Source organism: Ranitomeya variabilis, chromosome 4 (genome assembly GCF_051348905.1).
Source record: "Ranitomeya variabilis isolate aRanVar5 chromosome 4, aRanVar5.hap1, whole genome shotgun sequence".
Lineage (NCBI taxonomy): Eukaryota > Metazoa > Chordata > Amphibia > Anura > Dendrobatidae > Ranitomeya > Ranitomeya variabilis.
The window spans coordinates 762196273-762222880 of NC_135235.1; the positions used below are offsets into that span (position 1 = coordinate 762196273).

Sequence of the window (26608 nt, forward strand, 5' to 3'; positions counted from 1 at the left end):
TACCAGAACATGCCGCGATGCGGAGTTATATAAAGGAGTCTTTGGAGAAGGGACATATTTGCCCATCCTCCTCCCCTCTTGGTGCAGGATTTTTTTTTGTGGCCAAGAAGGATGGTTCTCTGAGCCCTTGTATAGATTATCATCTTCTAAATAAAATCACGGTCAAATTTCAGTATCCTTTGCCATTATTGTCTGATCTGTTTGCTCGGATTAAGGGGTCCAGTTGGTTCACCAAGATAGATCTTCGTGGTGCGTATAACCTTGTGCGTATTAAGCAGGGGGATGAATGGAAAACAGCATTTAATACGCCCGAAGGCCATTTTGAGTACTTGGTGATGCCTTTTGGACTCTCTAATGCTCCTTCTGTGTTTCAGTCCTTCATGCATGACACCTTCCGTGAATATCTGGATAAATTTATGATTGTGTATCTGGATGACATTTTGGTCTTTTCTGATGATTGGGAGTCCCATGTGAAGCAGGTCAGGATGGTGTTTCAGGTCCTGCGTGCTAATGCTTTATTTGTGAAGGGCTCAAAATGTCTCTTCGGAGTACAGAAGGTTTTCTTTTTGGGTTTTAATCTTTCTCCTTCTACTATTGAGATGGACCCAGTCAAAGTCCAGGCTATTCATGACTGGACTCAGCCTACATCTGTTAAGAGTCTTCAGAAGTTCTTGGGTTTTGCTAATTTTTACCGTCGCTTCATCGCTAATTTTTCTGGCGTGGTTAAACCTTTGACGGATTTGACCAAGAAGGGTTCTGATGTGACTAATTGGTCTCCTGCGGCCGTGGAAGCCTTTCGGGAGCTGAAGCGCCGGTTTTCTTCAGCTCCAGTCTTATGTCAGCCAGATGTCTCTCTTCCCTTCCAGGTCGAGGTTGATGCTTCTGAGATTGGAGCAGGGGCTGTTTTGTCGCAGAGAAGCTCTGATGGCTCTGTGATGAAGCCATGTGCTTTCTTTTCAAGAAAATTTTCGCCTGCCGAGTGGAATTATGATGTTGGTAATCGGGAGTTGTTGGCTATGAAGTGGGCATTCAAGGAGTGGCGACATTGGCTCGAGGGAGCTAGGCATCGTGTGGTGGTCTTGACTGATCACAAAAATCTGATTTATCTCGAGTCTGCCAAGCGCCTGAATCCTAGACAGGCTCGTTGGTCGTTGTTTTTCTCCCGTTTCAATTTCGTGGTCTCGTACCTGCCTGGTTCGAAGAACGTGAAGGCTGATGCACTTTCTAGGAGTTTTGTGCCTGACTCTCCGGGAGTTTCAGAGCCGGCTGGTATCCTCAGAGAGGGAGTGATTTTGTCTACGATTTCCCCAGATTTGCGACGAGTGCTGCAGAAATTTCAGGCGGATAGACCTGACCGTTGCCCACCAGAGAGACTGTTTGTTCCAGATAGATGGACCAGCAGAGTTATTTCCGAGGTTCATTCTTCGGTGTTGGCAGGTCATCCTGGGATTTTTGGTACCAGAGATTTGGTGGCTAGGTCCTTCTGGTGGCCTTCCTTGTCGCGGGATGTGTGTTCCTTTGTGCAGTCCTGTGGCATTTGTGCTCGGGCTAAGCCTTGCTGTTCTCGTGCCAGCGGTTTGCTTTTGCCTTTGCCTGTCCCGAAGAGGCCGTGGATGCACATTTCCATGGATTTTATTTCGGATCTTCCAGTATCTCAGAGAATGTCTGTCATCTGGGTGGTGTGTGTTCGTTTTTCCAAAATGGTCCATCTGGTGCCCTTGCCTAAGTTGCCTTCCTCCTCCGATTTGGTTCCTTTATTTTTTCAGAATGTGGTTCGCTTGCACGGCATCTCTGAAAATATTGTGTCTGACAGAGGATCCCAGTTTGTGTCCAGATTTTGGCGGATTTTTTGTGCTAAGATGGGCATTGATTTGTCTTTTTCGTCGGCCTTCCATCCTCAGACGAATGGCCAAACCGAGCGAACTAATCAGACATTGGAAACTTATTTAAGATGTTTTGTTTCTGTTGATCAGGATGATTGGGTGACTTTTTTGCCATTGGCCGAGTTCGCCCTTAATAATCGGGCTAGTTCTGCTACTTTGGTTTCGCCTTTTTTCTGCAATTCTGGTTTTCATCCTCGTTTTTCCTCGGGTCAGGTTGAGCCTTCTGACTGTCCTGGGGTGGATTCTGTGGTGGATAGGTTGCAGCAGATTTGGAACCATGTGGTGGACAATTTGAAGTTGTCACAGGAGAAGGCTTAGCGCTTTGCCAACCGCCGCCGCGGTGTGGGTCCCCGACTTCGTGTTGGGGATTTGGTATGGCTGTCTTCTCGGTATGTTCCTATGAAGGTCTCCTCTCCTAAATTCAAGCCTCGCTTCATCTGTCCTTATAAAATTTTGGAAATCCTTAATCCGGTGTCTTTTCGTTTGGACCTCCCAGCATCGTTTGCCATTCATAATGTGTTCCATAGGTCTTTGTTGCGGAGGTATGTGGTGCCTGTGGTTCCTTCTGTTGAGCCCCCTGCTCCGGTGCTGGTTGAGGGCGAATTGGAGTACGTGGTGGAGAAGATCTTGGATTCTCGTATTTCTAGACGGAGGCTTCAGTATTTGATTAAGTGGAAGGGCTATGGTCAGGAGGATAATTCCTGGGTTGTCGCCTCTGATGTTCATGCGGCCGATTTGGTTCATGCCTTCCATGCTGCTCATCCTGATCGCCCTGGGGGTCTTGATGAGGGTTCGGTGACCCCTCCTCAAGGGGGGGGTACTGTTGTGAACTCTATTTCTGGGCTCCCTCGTGTGGTCACAAGTGGTACTGTGTGAGTGCTGTCTTTCTGCAGGTTTGTGGCTGGCATCAGCTGTCTCGTTATCTGTGGGTTGGTTTCCTATTTAGCTCAGCTGGACTCTCAGTCCAGGCCTGCTGTCAATGTGTTCAGTGCTATTCTGATTCCTTCTGACTACCTTGCTACCAGTCTCTCCATGAGAAGCTAAGTTTCCGTTTGTTCATTTTTTGATCTTCAGTGTTCAATATGTTTCTTGTCCAGCTTGCTAATATGTGATTTCCTTGCTTGCTGGTAGCTCTAGGGGGCTGAGTTTCTCCCCTCACACCGTTAGTTGGTGTGGGGGTTCTTGAATTCTCAGAGTGGATATTTTGTAGGGTTTTCTACTGACTGCACAGTACTCTGTCTTCTGCTATCTAGTATTAGCGGGCCTCATTTGCTGAAATCTGTTTTCATTTCTATGTATGTATTTTCCCCTTACCTCACCGTTATTATTTGTTGGGGGCTTTCTATATCTTTGGGGTTATTTCTCTTGAGGCAAGTGAGGTCTTACTTTCTCTCTAGGGGTAGCTAGTTCCTCAGGCTGCGTCGAGACGTCCAGGATTTTAGGCACGTTCACCGGCTACCTTTAGTGTGTTTGGTTAGGATCAGGTTTGCGGTCAGTCCAGTTACCACTTCCCTAGAGCTGGTTCTATGTTCAGTGACTTAGCTGGTATTCTTTGTGATCCTCAGCCACTAGGATCATAACAGTGATATATCTCAAGTGTTTATTTCTGTTGATGACTAGATCCTACAGCCAATGAAAACCCAAAAGTCATTAAGTCAGTAAATTAGAATAAAAACACCTGGAATGGCTTCCTAAACATTTTAAAAAGGTCTCTTGGTCTGTTTCAGTAGGCTCCACAATCATGAGGAAGACTGCAGACTGGACATGTCTAGAAGGCAGTCATTGACACACTCTAGAAGGAGGGTAAGCCACTGTAAAATATTAGTATTTCAATAATAATAAAAAAATATAGATTACTTTACATATGCAGGCTCTAACTAGCAAATAGATACTCTGGATAGTGAGGGACTGAGTTATTCTGAGGATTGTGGCCGCTACATCTGTTCTCTGTTTGTCATGTCACGATATGGTATGAAATATCATATAAGTTTAGTTCTCTTGCTAGCATGCTGTGGGCTAAGCCCCCTCCTTGGAGTGATTCAGCAACAGCTCGTAGCTGCAAATTCCTGACTTTCCTTCTCAGAGAGTGTGGGGGTTATGAGAGCCAAGGAATTTACGACCGGCATTTCCTGCCTGGTAAGCTTTTGTCCAGCTATCACTGGAATAGAAACTTCTAGAACACATGGAAGTTCTTTGTTCCATTTTTGTAAGATATTACGCAAACCGTTTACGTTAAAAACACGAAAATAGATGTTCTTATTCTCTCTCGGTGGATCTATCCATGACTCTAATCACAGGCTTGTAGCTCCATCTGGTGAAGAAGTAGGGATTGCTCTGTAAATAATAGGACATATTTGATCTCATTAGAAAGCTCATGTTAATACAAGCTGAATGCTGGGTGTGATATGATTCTGATATGTACTGGAACGGAGTTATAAGTATTAGACCAATTTGTATTCAAGTTACTCAGACTGAAAGGTAGGAGGATTTGGAAAAGCCAGCCCTTTCTGTGAGGTCACAGGCTGTAGGTTATAAAGTTGCTGGCAGGCTTCCAGGGGGAGTTGTTAGTTTTTTTTCCTGAAGCGACCTGACTGCGAGTGCTAATGCACTGGGATAGATGGAAACCCCCCTAGCCTGTTGCCTGCAATGCTCTGAACAACTGTAAGTGTATTTCTCATGTTATTCCCTGTTTTTTTATAATTACCTTGTACATATTTGCAATTGTCTCATTTGTAACATCTTTGTAAAATATTTTTATAAAAAGCATTGCCTACATTCTGTGGGTTATATTATTTCATGCCAGTCCTTTCTCCCTGCTCTAAAAACGTACTCTAAGTCTCTTGAAGCGAAATTACGCTACTGTTTTGGGTTAGCTCCGGACCCGTTTGATCGGAGCTGGTGGCAGCTTACCGTGTGCAGGCTTTTGGGGGTCACTGTAGCGACTGCGGCTTGATAATTATTGTTCCTGCCTGAGTGGGAGTAGTTATCGCGTCGCTGCAGTGCGCCCAATAGCCAGTACATAGCAGGCAGCCTTTCTGGCAACTAATTACCCAGGGTGCAGTACCTAATCTGACCTGAGAGTAAGGGGACGCCAGAGAGCTGCAAGTGTTAAGTGAAACTGTAAGCGGGATATACACAAATCCCTGCAGTTCATGGGATATTGAAGAGCAGTGGGATACCTAAAATAAGCCCCTACTGTAAACTAAGAGGTCAATAGCCTCGTGTGTGTTTTTTTCATCACATTGTGGCAGTGGAGGGATAACTAGGATAAGCCCCCTGCACATGTGATAGCCGTCTGTTGGTCTAAAGTCACCCCAATCCGTGACATATTGGTGGCAGTGGACAGGAATCCCTGTGGATTTTCGTGACCAACTGCTGGCCACGGCTAAGGGATCGTGACAATTGGTGACAGTCACGGTGTGAATCGTGACAGTCAGACCTATAGGGCTTTTGTCAGAACTGTGGCTATTTGGAGATAAAAAATGGTTCTTAAAGGCCACAGGCTATATGCTTAAGCATTTCAAAATGAGGTAATGTACAAAAAACTAATATTCATATTCCGCACGTTACTAGTGTTCTTCTAATATGGTAGAGGCTATGAACATAGCAGCAGATCACCATATGTGGTTATGAGACAGGAAAAATAAATCCAATGTAAGCCTATGGGTCAAAATAGTATATAAGCTGACCTAACTCCTGTTCAGACAGATCTCTCATACTTTGAGAATCTCCAACCCAGACCACATCATACTTCAAAACCATATGTAAGAACCAATGAATGCTTGTTTTCTCTTCTATAATCTAATACTTACTACGTGCTATGAACTTACTTTTCTTCATTTTTGTCATCACTTTTTGAATGAACATTAAACAAGATTTGTTTTATCCACACAATTCAATATTGCTTTCCTTTCTATCTTCACTGTGCTCTTACTTAAAAAAGTAAGAAACTGTTATTTTCTCTAACATTTTGGCGACCTCTGCCAAATCTGATTTTTGTGCTATTTTTGTGAAATCCTTTCCCTTGCACACGGAGGTGGAGAGCTCTGCTAAACACCTGTTGTTCAAGGGGCAGGAATTCTGCTATTTCACGTCACAAGGATCAGACAGAGCCTACAGACAGTGAGGATTCGTGTCTCCAACCATAAAGAGCTGGATGTGTCCCATGACGGAGGTCTGAGGATTTCAGTAAAGGCACAGAGGACCATCCATTGATGGTTGGATCAATCCAGGAGAGGAAAAGATATTCCACAGGTGAGAAAATGGATTTCGTTCACGATTATTCTAAGAAAAGTAATATAGAGTTTAAGTTTGTTCATAGCCATACAGATTCACAATTATGGTCTAGTTTGTATAGGGATAGGATGATAGGGATTACTTTGATTGTCCAAATTGTTTTGCATTTGTCAGAACATAATGAAAAATTGGAAGATCAAATCGATGCTTGAACAGAATTATTGTCCAAATTGCACCAAGATATAAAAAAGTTTTCTGTTCTTACAAGAGCAAACAAACATGAGGACAATGCCGCCACATCATTTGTACCAAACACACAAAATCCAGATGTTTCAGTAGAAGATTTACAGGCAGATGAACTACAATGGAAGAAATTACATGACAGAGCAGCACAAATTGAAAATACACGATCAGTTAATGAAAATTGTAAAAGACATTCCAAATTACAATGACAAGATGGATGCCTTTTATAATGCGGGAAAGATATATATCTTGGTACCGTGTTAGCCAGTAGATAGAAAAATATTTAGAATTGAGAGTCCTCAGTGGTTGATACGTTTTAATGGCTAACTGAAAAGATGGTAACAAATTTCAAGCTTTCGAGACTACACAGGTCTCTTCATCAGGCATAGACTAAAGCAAATTCTGAAGAATGACATATTTATACACAACACAGCACAGAACTGCCACTAGGGGGGAGTGATAAGTGATAAACAGTTGTGTCCATGTGGGGTCATCATAACAGAACCAGACCCCAATCAGAGGACAAGAAAACACACTCTTAATCTAGGAATTTTCCGATATTTATGGACACAACTGTTCTTATCACTCACCACTCTCCCATAATGACAGTTCTGTGCTATGTTGTGTATAAATATGTAATTCTTCGAATTTGCTTTAGTCTTTGCCTGATGAAGAGACCTGAGTAGTCTTGAAATCTTGAAATTTGTTACATCTTTTCAGTCAGCCATTAAAAGGTATCAACCACTGAGGACTCTCAATTCTAAATATTTTTATAATGCGGACATTTTTTAATCAAACAGATAAATTCAATCTTGATGAACAAAAAAGCAAGATATTCAAAGTATGGTTACCCTCACATATGGGAAAAAGAATACAGATCAGATTAAATGAGGAAAATTAATTGACACATAGTACAAAAGAAGACAGACTTAGACAATATTGTTTTTTGCAGGCGAAGCCACACCTACAATTGATATTCAGAAAAATGAACAAACTAATATTCATGATGACCCATTTGCATTTTTGGTAAAATTTGAACAGGCCTATAGGATGGTGATGGATCTTAGGCCTCATCCGGAGCCAACATCCATGATCAGATTTTTTGTAAAAAAGTTCAAATATTTAGATCCTGCCTCAGAGCAATTGGCTAGTGCTCAGCCATCATTGCCAGAAGCAACAATTTTGATTGACAAAGTAAGGAGATCCATGAAGCAAAATCAGGTCAAGGCTAAAATAGTTGTAGTTCATGAGAAAGAAGACAGCCAGCTGAAACCTAGACCCACCGTAACATCCAAGACTAGAGATTACATTCATCATAGAGGTACAAATACTACACAAAGGAACAATATCCATTGTTATTTCTGTGGTATACCTGGACCCTTAAAATGGCAGTGCAGAAAATTCTTGAGAGCAGAATCAGAGACAGGTACACAAGGAACAGGTAAGCTTGGAAGGGAAAATGGACTCAGGCCAAAATCATCCACCAGACCTTCCGCACCTCCATGACATTCTTCTGCACCCACTCACAACTGACAACAGACAAACGCAGTCACCGTATGCACCATTAATCAGACAGATCAGAGAGATGACAGCGAAGGAGACTGAGTCCAGGAATAGAATTCCAAGTGCTTTTAAAAAGGACATTGGTCTTCTCCCATCTCCCCCATCTTTCTGACAATCACAGACTACTCCTACACCCCATCCATTGGAATTTGTGACTCGTTACATTTGATGACTGGAAGACCATTTACCAAAGTAAATCTGGCAGGACAGAATGTTGTATTACTTATTGACACAGGAGCTCAATTAAGTGTTACAAATCTTGATTTGAAGCTACAACCAGACTCACCAGTTTGTACAATTGTTGGTTTTAGTGGAAAAGGTGGAACTAAAGCTACTTTAGTTACCAATGTGACGTTGGAAATACCTATCAAAACAGGAATTGACATTTCGTATTGTCGTGATTCTGAAAATATACTTGGCACAGATTTTATGCAGAAATTTGGATGGGTAGTCGATCTAGAAAATCAAGTGATCTGGAAAGATTCTAATGGTTGTAAACCTGTAGTCATTGATCCTAGTGATTATAGCCATGTTGGAAGTATTTGCTTAAATTATGTTGTGTCAACAGATCATTTGTGGCCTGAAACTGGTGGTGACGATGTATTGACAGAAATTGTACCGCTTTTTCCTTCTCTTTGGGCTCAGTTCAGGAATGAGGTTGGTACAATGAAGGATGTTGTTGTAAATGTGGAGGGACGAGATCCTCCACCACAACGTCAGTATAAATTGCCTCCAGAATCAATTGATTCTATGTCAAAGATCATACAGGAAGTGTTAGATCAAGGTGTCATCTGAAAGGCGAATTCTGTAAGTAACAATCCTTTGTGGTGTGTCCTGAAATCTGATGGTTCTTATCGAATGATATTGGATTTGCGGATGTTTAACAAACATACTCCCAATGTAGCACCCATTGTTGCAGATACTCATGACATGATGGCAAGGCTGAATGCGAAGGCAAAATACTTGTCACGATTGGACTGGTGAGTAAACTGGTACCAGGGGCACCTTTGCTGGCCCTAGCTCTAGGGGGCGCCCTAACTCGCCCTGTTCACCGGGATACCTCAGATGGCGAGGATGCTGGGGCCTCCGCCCTTGCCCTGTCTCCTGACTGCCGCCCTGTGTCTGTCCCCCTCCCCACCTGGGGAAGAGAGGCGCTACCGTGTACAACAGTACACCAACCCGACAAACGGGGACAAAGACAAGGGTAAAAAGAAAACTCCACTCACACAAAATATGCTCTCAAAAATAACAGATGTATCCACCAGGATGTGAAGGACGCAGGAAGTAAATAAGGCAGGTAAGGATGAGGGATTTTCCAAGTGTACAAACCATACAACTGTCGCACAATAAATTCCTCCAGCTCTCCAAACACCAGCTCCTCACTACTCCAGGTCTATCTAGCAAGTGCTATCTCAGACAAAGGTCTGACCAGAAGGCCTAGCTTTTATAGGAGAGAGGAATGGCTAACCGAGCACAGCTGAAAGCAGGAATTTCCACATGGCCTATTAACCCCTGTCTGTAATAATTATAGGGGATAACTCAGGAGACTTTTTGCGTGGAACAAGACAACTACAGGACACAGTTTTATAAGTGGTAAGTCTATATTGTCACACGGTGATTCAAACAGGTGCAGAGAGAAACTCAAGTCCACAACAGTTGGTGCAAATAATAAACGCAGCTTAGCCGTCTATAGGAAACTTCAGAGGAAAATGCAATCAAGCAGAAAGTCTATGAAGTACAGTTATACTTGAGGATACTTGACACGAATAAATCCTTGACTTAGTCCAGACACAGATAGATATGCTTATAAGGCAGTTCAAATCATAACTTAGCTCAACCAGAGAGGCCTGGTTAATAGTCTCAGGTTATTGCAGCAGCAGCAGCTTACATGTCCAGCAAATGCAGATGAAGTAAACACGAGCAGCAGATGAAGGAGGATTACTGGAGACTTGTGTATGCAGCAGGAACTCAGAGCAGAGTAGCAGGATCACCACACAGGTTCACAGGAGCAGGTGTATAGCCAGGGAGTAATCAGAAGTCAGGAGCTGGATGCAAGGCAGAATACTCTAGCACAGACTGAAGGCTGGGGTGGAGTTTTATAGCAGGAAGACAGTGCACATGAGACCAAAGACGCCATGTTGGAAAAGAGCAGTGATGCACAAAAGGTAAAAAATGTTCAGAGTCCTGACACTGTCCTGCTGAAAGAAAACAAATCAGTTTTATAACACAGGAGAAGTGCTTCTTCTCAGCGATGAAGCAGAAGCCATCAGACACCGTGGTCTTCTGGTACTGCTCTGTCGCAGAAACTCTGTGACAATACTTTTCTGTACTAGACATCAGTAATGTTTTTTCAGTATACCTCTTGAAATTAGTTGTCAGTACAAGTTTGCATTTACTTTCTTGGATGAGCAATATTTGTTTTGCAGATTGCCTCAAGGAGCACATTTGTCACCTAGTGTTTTCCATCAGGCGTTGGCAAAGGTATTATCTAGATTTTCGAGGCCTGATTGTACTTTGTAATATGTGGATGATATGATATCCTGTTGTCTACTGATGATAAAGAATCACATGTTTCTCTTCTGACAGAATTGTTTGAGCTGCTGCATGATGCAGGGTTGAAATTGAACACCAAAAAGGTCAAATTGATACAGACCGAGGTCAGGTTTTTGAGAGTGTTGTTGAGTTCAGGAAAAAGACAGCCACTGCAGGAAAGAATACAAGCAATTGCTTCTCTACTGATTCCAACGTCACACAAGGCATTGCGACATTTCTTGGGTCTTATAAACTTCAAGGGATTTCATTGAGAATTTTGCAGACAAGGCCAGGCCTTTGTACGATCTTTGAAAAGGTGAAAATAGTGATTACTTTGGTCCTTGGGGTGATGAACAACAAACCTCATTTGAACAATTGAAAATGAATTTACAAAATGCACCTGCTTTGTCCACGGTAGATCCTTCGGCTCCATTTACTTTGCAAGTACACACATCAGAGACTTCTGTGTCTGCTGTGCTGCTACAGTTGCAAGGAGAAGAGTGGAGAATTTTGGGCTATTTTTCTAAGCTTCTCTCACCTGTTGAAAGAGGGTTTGAGACATGTGCAATATTAACAACTAGCACACTCCAATAGTTGTGATGCAAAGGGGGGTTTGTTTAATATACATACAATAGTCACAAACGTTTCCGTCTGCAATGGACCTTCATCAGTGTGATAGAAAAGTAGCGAAAATGGTATAAATGACGGAACTCCAGTAGAGATTAATTAATTAATTTGCATCAAAATTGTAGTGAGTTAAGCGAGGGCTGTATAATATAAATATATGTATATATATATATATATATATATATATATATATATATATATATTTATATTAGATAGTCTACATATTCTAGAATATGTATGCGTAGTGTATAGCACAGCCCACGTAGTACATTGCGCAGCCCACGTAGTACATTGCGCAGCCCACGTAGTACATTTCGCAGCCCACGAAGTACATTGCGCAGCCCACATAGTACATTGCGCAGCCCACGTAGTATATTGCGCAGGCCACGTAGTATATTGCGCAGCCCACGTATATTGTGCAGCCCACGTAGCACATTGCGCAGCCCACGTAGTACATTGCGCAGCCCACGTAGTATATTGCGCAGCCCACGTAGTACATTGCGCAGCCCACGTAGTATATTGCGCAGCCCACGTAGTATATTGCGCAGGCCACTGTTGTGAACTGTGTTTCTGGGCTCCCTCTTGTGGTCACGAATGGTATTGTATGAGTCATGTCTTTCTGCAGGCCTGGGCTTCAGCTGTTTCATTAAGCTGTGGGTGTTCCCTATTTAGTTCTCCTTAGGACTCCGTCTCTTGCCTGGTATCGATGTATTCAGTCCAAATTGGTCTCCTCCTGATTCCTTGCCATCTGTCTCATGCAAGAAAAGCTAAGTTCTGTTTGCATACTTTGGATCATTTGCATTATCAGTGTTTTTTTGTCCAGCTTGCTCAAAATGTGATTTTCTAGCTCGCTGGAAGCTCTAGGGCGCTGATATTCTCCCCTCACACCGTTAGTCGGTGTGAGGGTTCTTGAATATTCAGCGTGGATGATTTTGCAGGGTTGTCTGCTGACCGCATAGTTCACTTTCTATTTTCTGCCTATCTATATTAGTGGGCCTCACTTGGCTGAATCTAGTTCATCTCTACGTTTGTGTTTTCCTCTTACCTCACCGTTATTATTTGTTGGGGGCTTTCTATATCTTTGGGGTTAATTTCCCTAGAGGCAAGTGAGGTCTTATTTTCCCTTTAGGGGTAGTCAGTTCTCCGGCTGGCTCGAGACGTCTAGAAACAACGTAGGCACGTTCACCGGCTACTTTTAGTTGTGTGTTAGGATCAGGTATGCGGTCAGCCCAGTTTCCACCTCCCTAGAGCTGTTCTATGTTTTTACAGACTTAGCCGGAATACCAGAGATCCTCTCCCACTAGGATCATAACAGTATACCAGGCCAAAAGGAAATGTTTATTGCATCGCAGAAGCGGGATTAAAAAGAAGCTCTGAGTATTTTTTTTTTGTGTGTGTGTTGTTTTTCCTTGCTGCAGTCTGTCTAGCTTCTTCCATCCCCTTATACTCCGAGTGGCTTGGAGCTCTGCTGCAGACATGAATGTTCAGACTCTGACTTCTAGTGTGGATCAGCTTGCTGCTAGGGTGCAAAGCATTCAGGATTTTGTTATCCATAGCCCTATGTCTGAACCAAAAATACCTATTCCTGAGCTGTTTTTTTTAGATAGATCTAAGTTCCTGAATTTTAGGAATAATTGTAAATTGTTTCTGTCTCTGAGACCTCGTTCCTCTGGTGATTCCACTCAGCAAGTTAAAATTGTTATCTCTTTCTTGCGTGGCGACCCTCAAGATTGAGCTTTCTCTCTGGCGCCAGGAGATCCTGCATTGGTGAATGTTGATGCGTTTTTTTCTGGCGCTTGGTTTGCTTTATGAGGAGCCTAATCTTGAAAATCAGGCTGAAAAGGCGTTGCTAGCTATCTCTCAAGGTCAGGACGAAGCTGAGGTGTATTGTCAAAAATTTCGGAAATGGTCGGTGCTTACTCAATGGAATGAGTGTGCCCTGGCCACAAATTTCAGAAATGGTCTTTCTGAAGCCATTAAGAATGTGATGGTGGGGTTTCCTATCCCTACAAGTCTGAATGATTCAATGGCTCTGGCCATTCAAATTGACCGGCGTTTGCGGGAGCGCAAATCTGCTAATCCTTTGGCGGTGCTGTCTGAACGGACACCTGACTCTATGCAATGTGACAGAATTCTGACCAGAGCCGAACGGCAAAATCATAGACGTCAAAATGGGTTGTGTTTTTACTGTGGTGATTCAACGCATGTTATCTCAGCATGCTCTAAACGCTTAAAAAAAGTTGTTAATCCTGTCGCCATTAGTACTTTACAGCCTAAATTTATTTTGTCTGTGACCTTAATTTGTTCATTATCTTCTTACTCAGTCATGGCTTTTGTGGATTCTGGTGCTGCTCTGAGTCTGATGGATTTGTCGTTTGCCAGGCACTGTGGTTTTGTCCTGGAGCCTTTGGAATTTCCTATTCCTCTTAGAGGAATTGATGCTACGCCATTGGCGGAGAATAAACCTCAGTATTGGACGCAGGTGACCATGTGCATGACTCCTGTACATCAGGAGGTGATTCGCTTCCTTGTTCTGCATAATTTGCATGATGTTGTCGTTTTGGGTCTGCCATAGCTACAGTCCCATAATCCAGTTTTGGATTGGAAAGCTATGACTGTGTCAAGTTGGGGTTGTCGGGGGGTTCATGGCGATACTCCGTTGGTGTCTATTGCTTCTTCCACTCCTTCTGAGACCCCTGAGTTTTTGTCGGATTACCAGGATGTATTTAGTGAGCCCAGGTCCAGTGCCCTTCCTCCTCATATCGACTGTGATTGTGCTATAAATTTGATTCCTGGTAGTAAATTTCCTAAGGGTCGACTCTTTAATTTATCTGTACCAGAGCATGCCGCGATGCGGAGTTATATAAAGGAGTCTTTGGAGAAGGGACATATTCGCCCATCCTCTTCCCCTCTTGGTGCAGGATTCCTTTTTGTGGCCAAGAAAGACGGGTCTTTGAGACCTTGTATAGATTATCGTCTTCTGAATAAGATCACGGTCAAATTTCAGTATCCTTTGCCATTGTTGTCTGATTTGTTTGCTCGGATTAAGGGTGCCAGTTGGTTCACCAAGATAGATCTTCGTGGTGCGTGTAACCTTGTGCGCATTAAGCAGGGAGATGAATGGAAAACAGCATTTAATACGCCCGAGGGCCATTTTGAGTACTTGGTGATGCCTTTTGGACTCTCTAATGCTCCTTCTGTGTTTCAGTCCTTCATGCATGACATCTTCCGGAAATATCTGGATAAATTTATGATTGTTTATCTGGATGATATTTTGTTTTTTTCTGATGATTGGGAGTCCCATGTGAACCAGGTCAGGATGGTGTTTCAGGTTCTGCGTGATAATGCTTTATTTGTGAAGGGCTCAAAATGTCTCTTTGGAGTACAGAAGGTTTCTTTTTTGGGTTTTATTTTTTCCCCTTCTACTGTGGAGATGGACCCAGTCAAGGTCCGTGCCATTCATGACTGGACTCAGCCCACGTCTGTTAAGAGCCTTCAGAAGTTCTTGGGCTTTGCTAATTTTTACCTTCGTTTTATCGCTAATTTTTCTAGCGTAGTTAAACCTTTGACGGATATGACCAAGAAAGGTTCTGATGTTGCTAATTGGTCTCCTGCGGCCGTGGAGGCCTTTCGGGAGCTGAAGCGTCGGTTTACTTCAGCGCCAGTCTTGTGCCAGCCGGATGTCTCTCTTCCCTTCCAGGTTGAAGTTGATGCTTCTGAGATTGGTGCGGGGGCTGTTTTGTCGCAAAGAAGCTCTGATGAAGCCATGTGCCTTCTTTTCAAGAAAATTTTCGCCTGCTGAGCGGAACTATGATGTTGGTAATCGGGAGTTGTTGGCTATGAAGTGGGCATTTGAGGAGTGGCGACATTGGCTCGAGGGAGCTAAACATCGTGTGGTGGTCTTGACTGATCATAAAAATCTGATTTATCTCGAGTCTGCCAAGCACCTGAATCCTAGACAGGCTCGTTGGTCGTTGTTTTTCTCCCGTTTTGACTTTGTGGTCTCATACCTGCCTGGTTCGAAGAACGTTAAGGCTGATGCGCTTTCTAGGAGTTTTCTGCCTGACTCTCCGGGAGTCTCAGAACCGGCTGGTATTCTCAGAGAGGGAGTGATTTTGTCTGCCATTTCCCCAGATTTGCGACGAGTGCTGCAGAAATTTCAGGCTGATAGACCTGATCGTTGCCCACCAGAGAGACTGTTTGTCCCTGATAGATGGACCAGCAGAGTTATTTCCAAGGTTCATTCTTCGGTGGTGGCGGGGCATCCTGGGATTTTTGGTACCAGAGATTTGGTGGCTAGGTCCTTTTGGTGGCCTTCCTTGTCGCGGGATGTGCGTTCCTTTGTGCAGTCCTGTGGGATTTGTGCTCGGGCTAAGCCTTGCTGTTCTCGTGCCAGCGGGTTGCTTTTGCCCTTGCCTATCCCGAAGAGGCCTTGGATGCACATTTCCATGGATTTCATTTCGGATCTTCCAGTATCTCAGAAGATGTCTGTCATCTGGGTGGTGTGTGATCGTTTTTCTAAAATGGTCCATTTGGTGCCCTTGCCTAAGTTGCCTTCCTCCTCCGATTTGGTTCCTTTGTTCTTTCAGAATGTGGTTCGTTTGCACGGCATCTCTGAGAATATTGTGTCTGACAGAGGATCCCAGTTTGTGTCCAGATTCTGGCGATCCTTTTGTGCTAAGATGGGTATTGATTTGTCTTTTTCATCAGCTTTTCATCCTCAGACTAATGGCCAAACCGAGCGAACTAATCAGACGTTGGAAACTTATTTAAGATGTTTTGTTTCTGCTGATCAGGATGATTGGGTGACCTTTTTGCCACTGGCCGAGTTTGCCCTTAATAATAGGGCTAGTTCTGCCACTTTGGTTTCGCCCTTTTTCTGCAATTCTGGTTTTCATCCTCGTTTTTCCTCGGGCCAGGTTGAACCTTCTGACTGTCCTGGGGTTGATTCTGTGGTGGATAGGTTGCAGCGGATTTGGAACCATGTGGTGGACAATTTGAAATTGTCACAGGAGAAGGCTCAGCGTTTTGCCAACCGCCGCCGCGGTGTGGGTCCCCGACTTCGTGTTGGGGATTTGGTTTGGTTGTCTTCTCGGCATGTTCCTTTGAAGGTCTCCTCTCCTAAGTTCAAGCCTCGCTTTATCGGTCCTTATAAGATTTTGGAATTCCTTAACCCGGTGTCTTTTCGTTTGGACCTTCCAGCGTCATTTGCTATTCATAATGTGTTCCATAGGTCCTTGTTGCGGCGGTACGTGGTGCCTGTGGTTCCTGCTGTTGAGCCTCCTGCCCCGCTTTTGGTTGAGGGCGAGTTGGAGTACGTAGTGGAGAAGATCTTGGATTCTCGTATCTCTAGACGGAGACTTCAGTATTTGGTTAAGTGGAAGGGCTATGGTCAGGAGGATAATTCCTGGGTTGTCGCCTCTGATGTTCATGCGGCTGATTTGGTTCATGCCTTTCACGCTGCTCATCCTGATTGCCCTGGGGGTCTTGGTGAGGGTTCGGTGACTCCTCCTCAAGGGGGGGGTACTGTTGTGAACTGTGTTTCTGGGCTCCCTCTTGTGGTCACGAACGGTATTGTATGAGTCATGTCTTTCTGCAGGCCTGGGCTTCAGCTGTTTCATTAAGCTGTGGGTGTTCCCTATTTAGTTCTCCTTAGGACTCAGTCTCTTGCCTGGTATCGATGTATTCAGTCCAAATTGGTCTCCTCCTGATTCCTTGCCATCTGTCTCATGCAAGAAAAGCTAAGTTCTGTTTGCATACTTTGGATCATTTGCATTATCAGTGTTTTTTTGTCCAGCTTGCTCAAAATGTTATTTTATAGCTCGCTGGAAGCTCTAGGGCGCTGATTTTCTCCCCTCACACCGTTAGTCAGTGTGAGGGTTCTTGAATATTCAGCATGGATGTTTTTGCAGGGTTTTCTGCTGACCGCATAGTTCACTTTCTATTTTCTGCCTATCTATATTAGTGGGCCTCACTTTGCTGAATCTTGTTCATCTCTACGTTTGTGTTTTCCTCTTACCTCACCGTTATTATTTGTTGGGGGCTTTCTATATCTTTGGGGTTAATTTCCCTAGAGGCAAGTGAGGTCTTATTTTCCCTTTAGGGGTAGTCAGTTCTCCGGCTGGCTCGAGATGTCTAGAAACAACGTAGGCACATTCACCGGCTACTTTTAGTTGTGTGTTAGGATCAGGTATGCGGTCAGCCCAGTTTCCACCTCCCTAGAGCTGTTCTATGTTTTTACAGACTTAGCCAGAATACCAGAGATCCTCTCCCACTAGGATCATAACAGGCCACGTAGTATATTGCGCAGGCCACGTAGTATATTGCGCAGCCCACATAGTGTATTACGGAGCCCACGTAGTATATTGCGCAGCCCACATTGAATATTGCGCAGCCCACGTTGTATATCGCTCAGCCCACGTTGTATATCGTGCAGCCCACATTGTATATCGCGCAGGCCACGTATATTGCGCAGCCCATGTAGTATATTGCGCAGCCCATGTTATATATTGCGCAGCCCACGTAGTATATTGCGCAGCCCACGTAGTATATTGCGCAGCCCACGTAGTATATTGCGCAGCCCACGTAGTATATTGCGCAGCCCACGTATATCGCTCAGCCCACGTTGTATACTGCGCAGCCCACGTTGTATATCGCACAGCCCATGTTGTATATTGTGCAGCTCACGTTGTATATTGCGCAGCCCACTTAGTATATTGCGCAGCCCACGCTATATATCAGGCAGCCCATGTTGTATATCATGCAGCCCACGTTGTATATCGCGCAGCCCACGTTGTATATCGCGCAGCCTATGTTGTATATCGCGCAGGCCACGTTGTATATTGCGCAGCCCACGTTATATATTACGCAGCGCACATAGTATATTGCGCAGCCCACGTATATTGCGCAGCCCGCGTTGTATATCGCGCAGCCCACGTTGTATATCGCGCAGCCCACGTTGTATATTGCGCAGCCCACGTATATAGCAATGTGGGCATGATATTCCTGTTAAAAAAAAAAATAATTAAAATCAAAAAGTTATATACTCATCTTCTGTTGGCGCCTGGATCCAGGAAGCGGTTACCGAGGCTTGGGATCCACCGAAGCTCCGCCGAGCCGCTGGCGCCGGCCGCCTTCTTCCTTTCCCAGGATGCATTGCGAAATTACCCATATGACTTAGCGTTCTCGCGAGACCGCTAAGTCTTCAGGGTAATTTCGCAATACATCGCCGGGAACGGAAGATGGCGGCCGGCGCGAGCGGCTTGGCGTACTACAGAGGGTGAGTATAGCAGCATTTTTGTTTTTTTATTGTTTTTAACATTACATTTTTTTACTATTGATGCCGCATAAGCGGCATCAATAGTAAAAAATTGGGGACACGCAGGGTTAATAGCAGCAGTTACGGAGTGCGTTACCCGCAGCATAACGCGGTCCATACCGCTGGCATTAACCCTGTGTGAGCGGTGACCCGACAGCGTATGCGGGCTCCGGCAGTGAGTGCGGGGAGTAAGGAGCAGCCATTTTCTTCCGGACTGTGCGCGTCGCTGATTTGTCGTGACAATGGTCGTGGGCGTTTTGCCACGACCAATCAGTGACTTGGATTCCATGACAGACAGAGGCCACGACCAATGAATATCCGTGACAGAAAGAAAGACAGACAGAAGGACAGACGGGCGGAAGTGACCCTTAGACAATTATATATACAGTTATATGAAAAATTTTGGGCACCCCTATTAATCTTAAGCTTAATGTTTTATAAAAATTGGTTTTTTTGCAACAGCTATTTCAGTTTCATATATCTAATAACTATTGGACACAGTAATGTTTCTGCCTTGAAATGAGGTTTATTGTACTAACAGAAAATGTGCTATCTGCATTCAAACAAAATTTGACAGGTGCATAAGTATGGGCACCCTTATCATTTTCTTGTTTTAAATACTCCTACCTAATTTTTACTGACTTACTAAAGCACTTTGTTTGGTTTTGTAACCTCATTGAGTTTTGAACTTCATAGCCAGGTGTATGCAATCATGAGAAAAGCTACTTAAAGTGGCCACTTGCAAGTTGTTCTCCTGTTTGAATCTCCTCTGAAGAGTGGCATCATGGACTCCTCAAAACAACTGTTAAATGATCTTAAAACAAAGATTATTCAACATAGTTGTTCAGGGGAAGGATACAAAAAGCTGTCTAAGAGATTTAACCTATCAATTTCCACTGTGAGGAACATAGTAAGGAAATGGAAGAACACAGGTACAGTTCTTGTTAAGGCCAGAAGTGGCAGGCCAAGAAAAACATCAGAAAGGCAGAGAAGAAGAATGGTGAGATCAGTCAAGGACAATCCTCAGACCACCTCCAGAGAGCTGCAGTATCAGCTTGCTGCCGATGGTGTCACTGTGCATCGGTCACCTATACAATGAACTTTGCACAAGGAGAAGCTGTATGGGAGAGTGATGCAAAAGAAGCCATTTCTACAAGCACGCCACAAACAGAGTCAGCTGAGGTATGCAAAAGCACATTTGGAGAAGCCAATTGCTTTTTGGAAGAAGGTCCTGTGGACTGATGAAACCAAGATTGAGTTGTTTGGTCATTCAAAAAGGCATTATGCATGGCGGCAAAAAAACACAGCATTCCAAGAAAAACACTTGCTACCCACAGTAAAATTTGGTGGAGGTTCCATCATGCTTTGGGGCTGTGTGGCCAATGCTGGCACCGGGAATCTTGTTAAAGTTGAGGGACGCATGGATTCCTGTCTGTATCAGCAGATTCTTGACAATAATGTTCATGAATCAGTGACAAAGTTGAAGATACGCAGGGGATGGATCTTTCAGCAAGACAATGATCCAAAACACCGCTCCAAATCTACTCAGGCATTCATGCAGAGGAACAATTACACTGTCCTAGAATGGCCATCCCAGTCCCCAGACCTGAATATCATTGAACATCTGTGGGATCATTTGAAGAGGGCTGTCCATGCGACCATCAAACTTAACTGAACTGGAATTGTTTTGTAAAGAGGAATGGTCAAAAATACCTTCATCCAGGATCCAGCAACTCATTAAAAGCTACAGGAAGTGACTAGATGCTGTTATTTTTGCAAAAGGAGGATCTACTAAATATTAATGTCACTTTTCTGGTGAGGTGCCCATAATTATGCACCTGTCAAATTTTTTGGGAATGCAGATTGCACATTTTCTGTTAGTACAATAAACCTCATTTCAAGGCAGAAACATTACTGTGTCCAACAGTTATTAGATATCTGAAACTGAAATACAGTAGCTGATGCAAAAAAAACTATTTTTATAAAACATTAAGCTTAAGATTAATAGGGGTGCCCAAACTTTTTCATATAACTGTGCGTGTGTGTGTGTGTATATATACACTCACTGGCCACTTTATTAGGTACACCATGCTAGTAACGGGTTGGACCCCCTTTTGCCTTCAGAACTGCCTCAATTCTTCGTGGCATAGATTCAACAAGGTGCTGGAAGCATTCCTCAGAGATTTTGGTCCATATTGACATGATGGCATCACACAGTTGCCGCAGATTTGTCGGCTGCACATCACCACCACCAGCCTGAACCGTTGATACAAGGCAGGATGGATCCATGCTTTCATGTTGTTTACGCCAAATTCTGACCCTACCATCCGAATGTCGCAGCAGAAATCGAGACTCATCAGATCAAGCAACGTTTTTCCAATCTTCTACTGTCCAATTTCGATGAGCTTGTGCAAATTGTAGCCTCAGTTTCCTGTTCTTAGCTGAAAGGAGTGGTACCCGGTGTGGTCTTCTGCTGCTGTAGCCCATCTGCCTCAAAGTTCGACGCACTGTGCGTTCAGAGATGCTCTTAGGCCTACCTTGGTTGTAACGGGTGGCGATTTGAGTCACTGTTGCCTTTCTATCAGCTCGAACCAGTCTGCCCATTCTCCTCTGACCTCTGGCATCAACAAGGCATTTCCGCCCACAGAACTGCCGCTCACTGGATTTTTTTTCTTTTTCGGACCATTCTCTGTAAACCCTAGAGATGGTTGTGCGTGAAAATCCCAGTAGATCAGCAGTTTCTGAAATACTCAGACCAGCCCTTCTGGCACCAACAACCATGCCACGTTCAAAGGCACTCAAAACACCTTTCTTCCCCATACTGATGCTCGGTTTGAACTGCAGGAGATTGTCTTGACCATGTCTACATGCCTAAATGCACTGAGTTGCCGCCATGTGATTGGCTGATTAGAAATTAAGTGTTAACAAGAAGTTGGACAGGTGTACCTAATAAAGTGGCCAGTGAGTGTATATATATATTATACACACACATATAGAGGCCAGTGTTGGATGGCAGGTCAGTCCAGTGAATGGGAGAAAAGGAGACACGAGCACTACGCGGTATGAATCTACTTGCAGTAGATACCGCGTAGTGCTCGTGTCTCCTTTTCTCCCATTCACTGGACTGACCTGCCATCCAACACTGGCCTCTCTCTCTATATATATATCTATATTATATATATACAGCCCTCGCTTAACTCACTACAATTTTTATGCTAATTAATTAATCTCTACTGGGGTTCCGTCATTTATACCATTTTCGCTACTTTTCTAGCACACTGACGAAGGTCCATTGCAGACCGAAACGTTTGTGACTATTGTATGTATATTAAACAAACCCCCTTTGCATCACAACTATTGGAGTGTGCTAGTTAATATTTCATGTATTAAGGTTTGGGAACCTATCTCTATGCACCTCCCCCGTGAGGCTGTGCTGTTTTCTATGAGACATGTGCAAGACACCTGGTAGGTGTATACTTTGCAGTCAAAGCAACTGAACATATTGTTGGGTTCAACAAAATTACTTTGCAAACTCCTCATTCTACACGAAAAATTCTCTTTGAGAACAATATCCCAGGTGTGTCACATCAGAGATTTGCTCATTGGTTGTTGTCATTGTCTCCCAAACAAATTGAGGTAGATTACAAAGCCAAATATGTTCTTCCTCAGTTGATGCAATATGAAGGACAAACTCATGATTGTTTACAGTCTTTTCAGGATCTTAGTCCATCGCTTTTCAGACAGAAGGCAGAGTCAACAGATGAACCAATTTTTGTAGATGGTTCCAGATTTTATGCAGATGGACATTACTATTCAGGATATGTCATTTTTTATCCCAAAAGAGGACAGGTTGTAAAACACAAATTACCAAGTCATTTTTCAGCTCAAAGGGCAGAACTAGAAGCAGTAAAAATGGTACTACAGCTGAACGAAGCTGATGATCAGTGTCCCATTGTAATCTACAGTGATAGCTCCTATGTTGTGAGATCACTGACAGATTATTTGCCAGTTTGGGAAAAAAGAGGCTATGTAGATTCCTCTAATAAGACTCTTGCACATAGTGACACACTGAAAGCAATTTTTAAAATAGCATAAAAAATCCCTAATGGTTTTGCTATTGTCAAAGTCCCTGCCCATAAAAAATCTGATGATGAATTATCTGTTGGAAATGCTACTGCAGATATGTTAGCCAAAGAGGCAGCCCTGACAGGAGAAGAAGTGTTTCAACCTGAGACTTTTGAGCTTTTAGCAGCTCAAAGAACAGACACGCATATCCCTTCTTGTGCGGAAGAACAAGAAAAAGACACATCTCTTGTTGCTTCCCGGGTTGATCCAAAACCTCCCTTTGGTTGTGAAAATGGGGTTTTGTGTCAAGACTTAAACGGGGAGTTGCGTCCTGTTGTACCAAAACATCTAAAGGCTGAGTTCACAAAATATAATCATGAAAGTTTGGGTCATTTGGGCCAACAGAAATTGTTAGGCATTCTCAGAGAGAAATTTTACTGGGAAAAGATGGAAGAGACAGTACAAAGTATTGTCCAATCATGTCTCATTTGTGCCCAAATTAATCCAAGACCAAAAGGACAGAAACGACCACTACTCCGAACCGCACCTGCAGATGGTCCATGGTCTACACTACAAATCGACTACATTGGTCCGTTACCATCAGGTAAAAATGGCCTCAGGTATGCATTGGTTGTAGTAGAGGTTTTTTCTAAATGGGTTGAAATTTTACCTGTCAGGAAAGATGATGCTTTGTCTACAGCTAGAGCATTGGTTAATCATTTCTTTTGTACTTGGGGGATCCCAAGAATGATCTCCTCTGATAGAGGAAGACACTTTACAGGAAAAATCATGCAGCAGTTTGTACTATTCTAGGGGTACGACAACAGTTCCATGTACCTTACCATCCACAGTCTGCTGGTATTGTGGAAAGGATGAATAGGACAATAAAATCCAGAATTGCTAAGATGCTATTGGACAAAGGCAATATTTGGGTTGATGCCAAACCTTTTGTACTGTTGAGTGTGAGAGGAACAACTTCTACAACTCAGTTTACTCCTTTTGAACTAATGACAGGAAGAAAAATGCCCTTGATTTTTCCACATGAACCATTTTTGTCCACACCTCAAAAAGATGCTGTTGCAAGGTCCAAATGGTTGCAATTGTTGCAGGAAAACTTGAAAACGATTCCTCCACATGCTGCATCAAGAATGCAGAGAATGGAGCCACCATATGAATCCAAATTCAAAAAAGGGGCTCAGGTGATGATCAAAACTTTCAGGAAGAATGGACCTTGGGAAAGTAACTGGGAAGGTCCTTTTGAGATCATTGAAACCATGGGACAAGTTATGATTCTTGTGCAACGAGCATCTAATGTGGTTAAAAATACCCGCAGACAACAAAGAGTGTGGGTACATGTCGATCCATGCAAATTGTATATTGCAAAATAATGATACTGCATTTCTTTTAGGAAGAAATGGATTCCAATAAGAGCTGGAATATGAAACACCATGTCCTTGGTGGAAGGGATTCAACACCAATCCTACGGGAGAAGACGATATTTCCCAGGAAAAGCTACTATCTGATGGGAATCACATTTCTGCTACTATGTACTATTTCCACTGTGATCTACGCAGAAGATATCTTGCATCGTGGAACAAACATTAGTGAAGTGAACGAACCTTTCAGAAGAACTCTACATTCGAGGAAACCAAGAGGATCAAGTCTACAAAGCCTAATAAATGAAGACATACCGGACAAATAGTAGATATTACTAGAAACATTTGCATGGGTTATGGGGTAAAATGCTGTATTGAGCTACACTTTATACACGACACTAACATAACATTACATGCTACCACAGGACCTAAGGCTGGGTTTATACAGTTAAGGTACCTTCACACGAAACGACTTTGTAACGATATCGCTAGCGATCCGTGACATTGCAGCGTCCTGGCTAGCGATATCGTTTAGTTTGACACGCAGCAGCGATCAGGATCCTGCTGTGATGTTGCTGGTCGCTGAATAAAGTCCAGAACTTTATTTGGTCGTCCGATCGCCGTGTATCGTCGTGTTTGACAGCAAAAGCAACGATACCAGCGATGTTTTACACTGGTAACCAGGGTAAACATCGGGTTACCAAGCGCAGGGCCGTGCTTAGTAACCCGATGTTTACCCTGGTTACCAGCGTAAAAGTAAAAAAAACAAACAGTACATACTCACCTGCGTGTCCCCCAGCGTCTGCTTCCTGACACTTACTGAGCACCGGCCCTAAAGTGAAAGTGAAAGCACAGCGGTGACGTCACCGCTGTGCTGTTAGGGCCGGAGCTCAGTCAGTGTCAGGAAGCAGACGCTGGGGGACGTGCAGGTGAGTATGTACTGTTTGTTTTTTTTACTTTTACGCTGGTAACCAGGGTAAACATCGGGTTACTAAGCGCGGCCCTGCGTTTAGTAACCCGATGTTTACCCTGGTTACCCGGGGACCTCGGCATCGTTGGTCGCTGGAGAGCGGTCTGTGTGACAGCTCTCCAGCGATCAAACAGCGACGCTGCAGCGATCGGCATCGTTGTCACTATCGCTGCAGCGTCGCTTCGTGTGAAGGTACCTTTACAAGGAGATTATGTACACAATAATAAGACGGGCATATGGGAATGTAATCCTATGTGTTATACTGGAGTATAGAGATAAGAGGTGAAGAAAAAGCTGTGTGCTCAGGAGATATTACAAATGATATGATCGCAAAAGGGAAAGTTGGAACATCCAAAACAGATATTTGGTTAAAAATACAACTTTTTGGGAAAACTTTAGACCCTTCATTACTTTCTATTACAGAAGAAGATGAAGATTGGGTAAAAACATGGAACTTCCAGATAACTAGAGAACCAGTACAAGTACAGGCATCTGTAGTTTTTACAGTAACAAATAATATAGCTCCAGAAGTAAGGGTTATCCCACAAGCAGCCAAGAAAATATGTCTCCTTTGTTACTAAGATGCAACACAAGGTTAGAGTTACCTTCGGAATCTCTGTTAACCTGGACCAAAGATGGATTATTTTTGGGAAGTTTTTCGAATGGTCCAACAAATGTTATACACAGAGGTCAATCCGGTAATGTGAGATGGTTGAATAAGAATTGTATTTTTTCTGTAGATAATCCATCTCCTAAGGATTCTGGACTTTACCAATGTTGCGTTTTAAGTAAAAATAATTACAAACAATGTAAAGATGTAAATGTATGGTCAGCAGTGGATAATGTTTGCACACAGACAAGATTTCAACCATCTACTCCTTTCCAAATTAACTAATTCCAATCTAAACCTCTATTACGAGATGGAGTGTTTATGACTATGATATGGACTTGTAACATGTCTAATTGGAAAATCTCTTCTAGATATCCCCAGTGTCAATCACATCTCATTAACATGGAGATGGGAATTGAAGAGTTGGGGAAGAAAGTAAAGGAGCTGGATGCACAGGTAGTTTTTTCTTCTATCCTTCCAGTAGACAGGCATGGCACCAGGAGATGGAACAGGATCCTTGATGCGAACAACTGGCTAAGACGATGGTGCAGACAACAAGGATTCGGATTCCTGGACCACGGTGTGAATTACTTGTACGATGGACTCCTCGCCAGAGACGGACTACACCTCAACAAACCTGGGAAACACACATTCGCCAGAAGGTTCGCTACACATCAGGAGGGCGTTAAACTAGAAGAAGAGGGGACGGGAAGAAAAACATTAGACTTGAACAAAGAAGACCCAGGAAAACATACTCAGAAGGGAGGTAAGAATATTTCTAAAACAATCCACAGCGAGGAGATTGGAACAAAACAAAATCCTCTAAACTGCATGCTCGCAAATGCCAGAAGCCTGACAAACAAGATGGAAGAACTAGAAGCAGAAATATCTACAGGTAACTTTGACATAGTGGGAATAAACGAGACATGGTTAGATGAAAGCTATGACTGGGCAGTTAACTTACAGGGTTACAGTCTGTTTAGAAAGGATCGTAAAAATCGGAGAGGAGGAGGGGTTTGTCTCTATGTAAAGTCTTGTCTAAAGTCCACTTTAAGGGAGGATATTAGCGAAGGGAATGAGGATGTCGAGTCCATATGGGTCGAAATTCCTGGAGGGAAAAATGGTAACAAAATTCTCATTGGGGTCTGTTACAAACCCCCAAATATAACAGAAATCATGGAAAGT

At 43.4% G+C, this 26608-nt stretch overlaps 1 protein-coding gene across 1 annotated transcript in view; it reads left to right on the forward strand.

Moving 5' to 3' along the window:
• Positions 1-26608, forward strand: part of LOC143768285 (uncharacterized) — a 371133-nt gene that overhangs the window by 131149 nt on the left and 213376 nt on the right. The gene's annotated exons all lie outside the window — the stretch shown is intronic.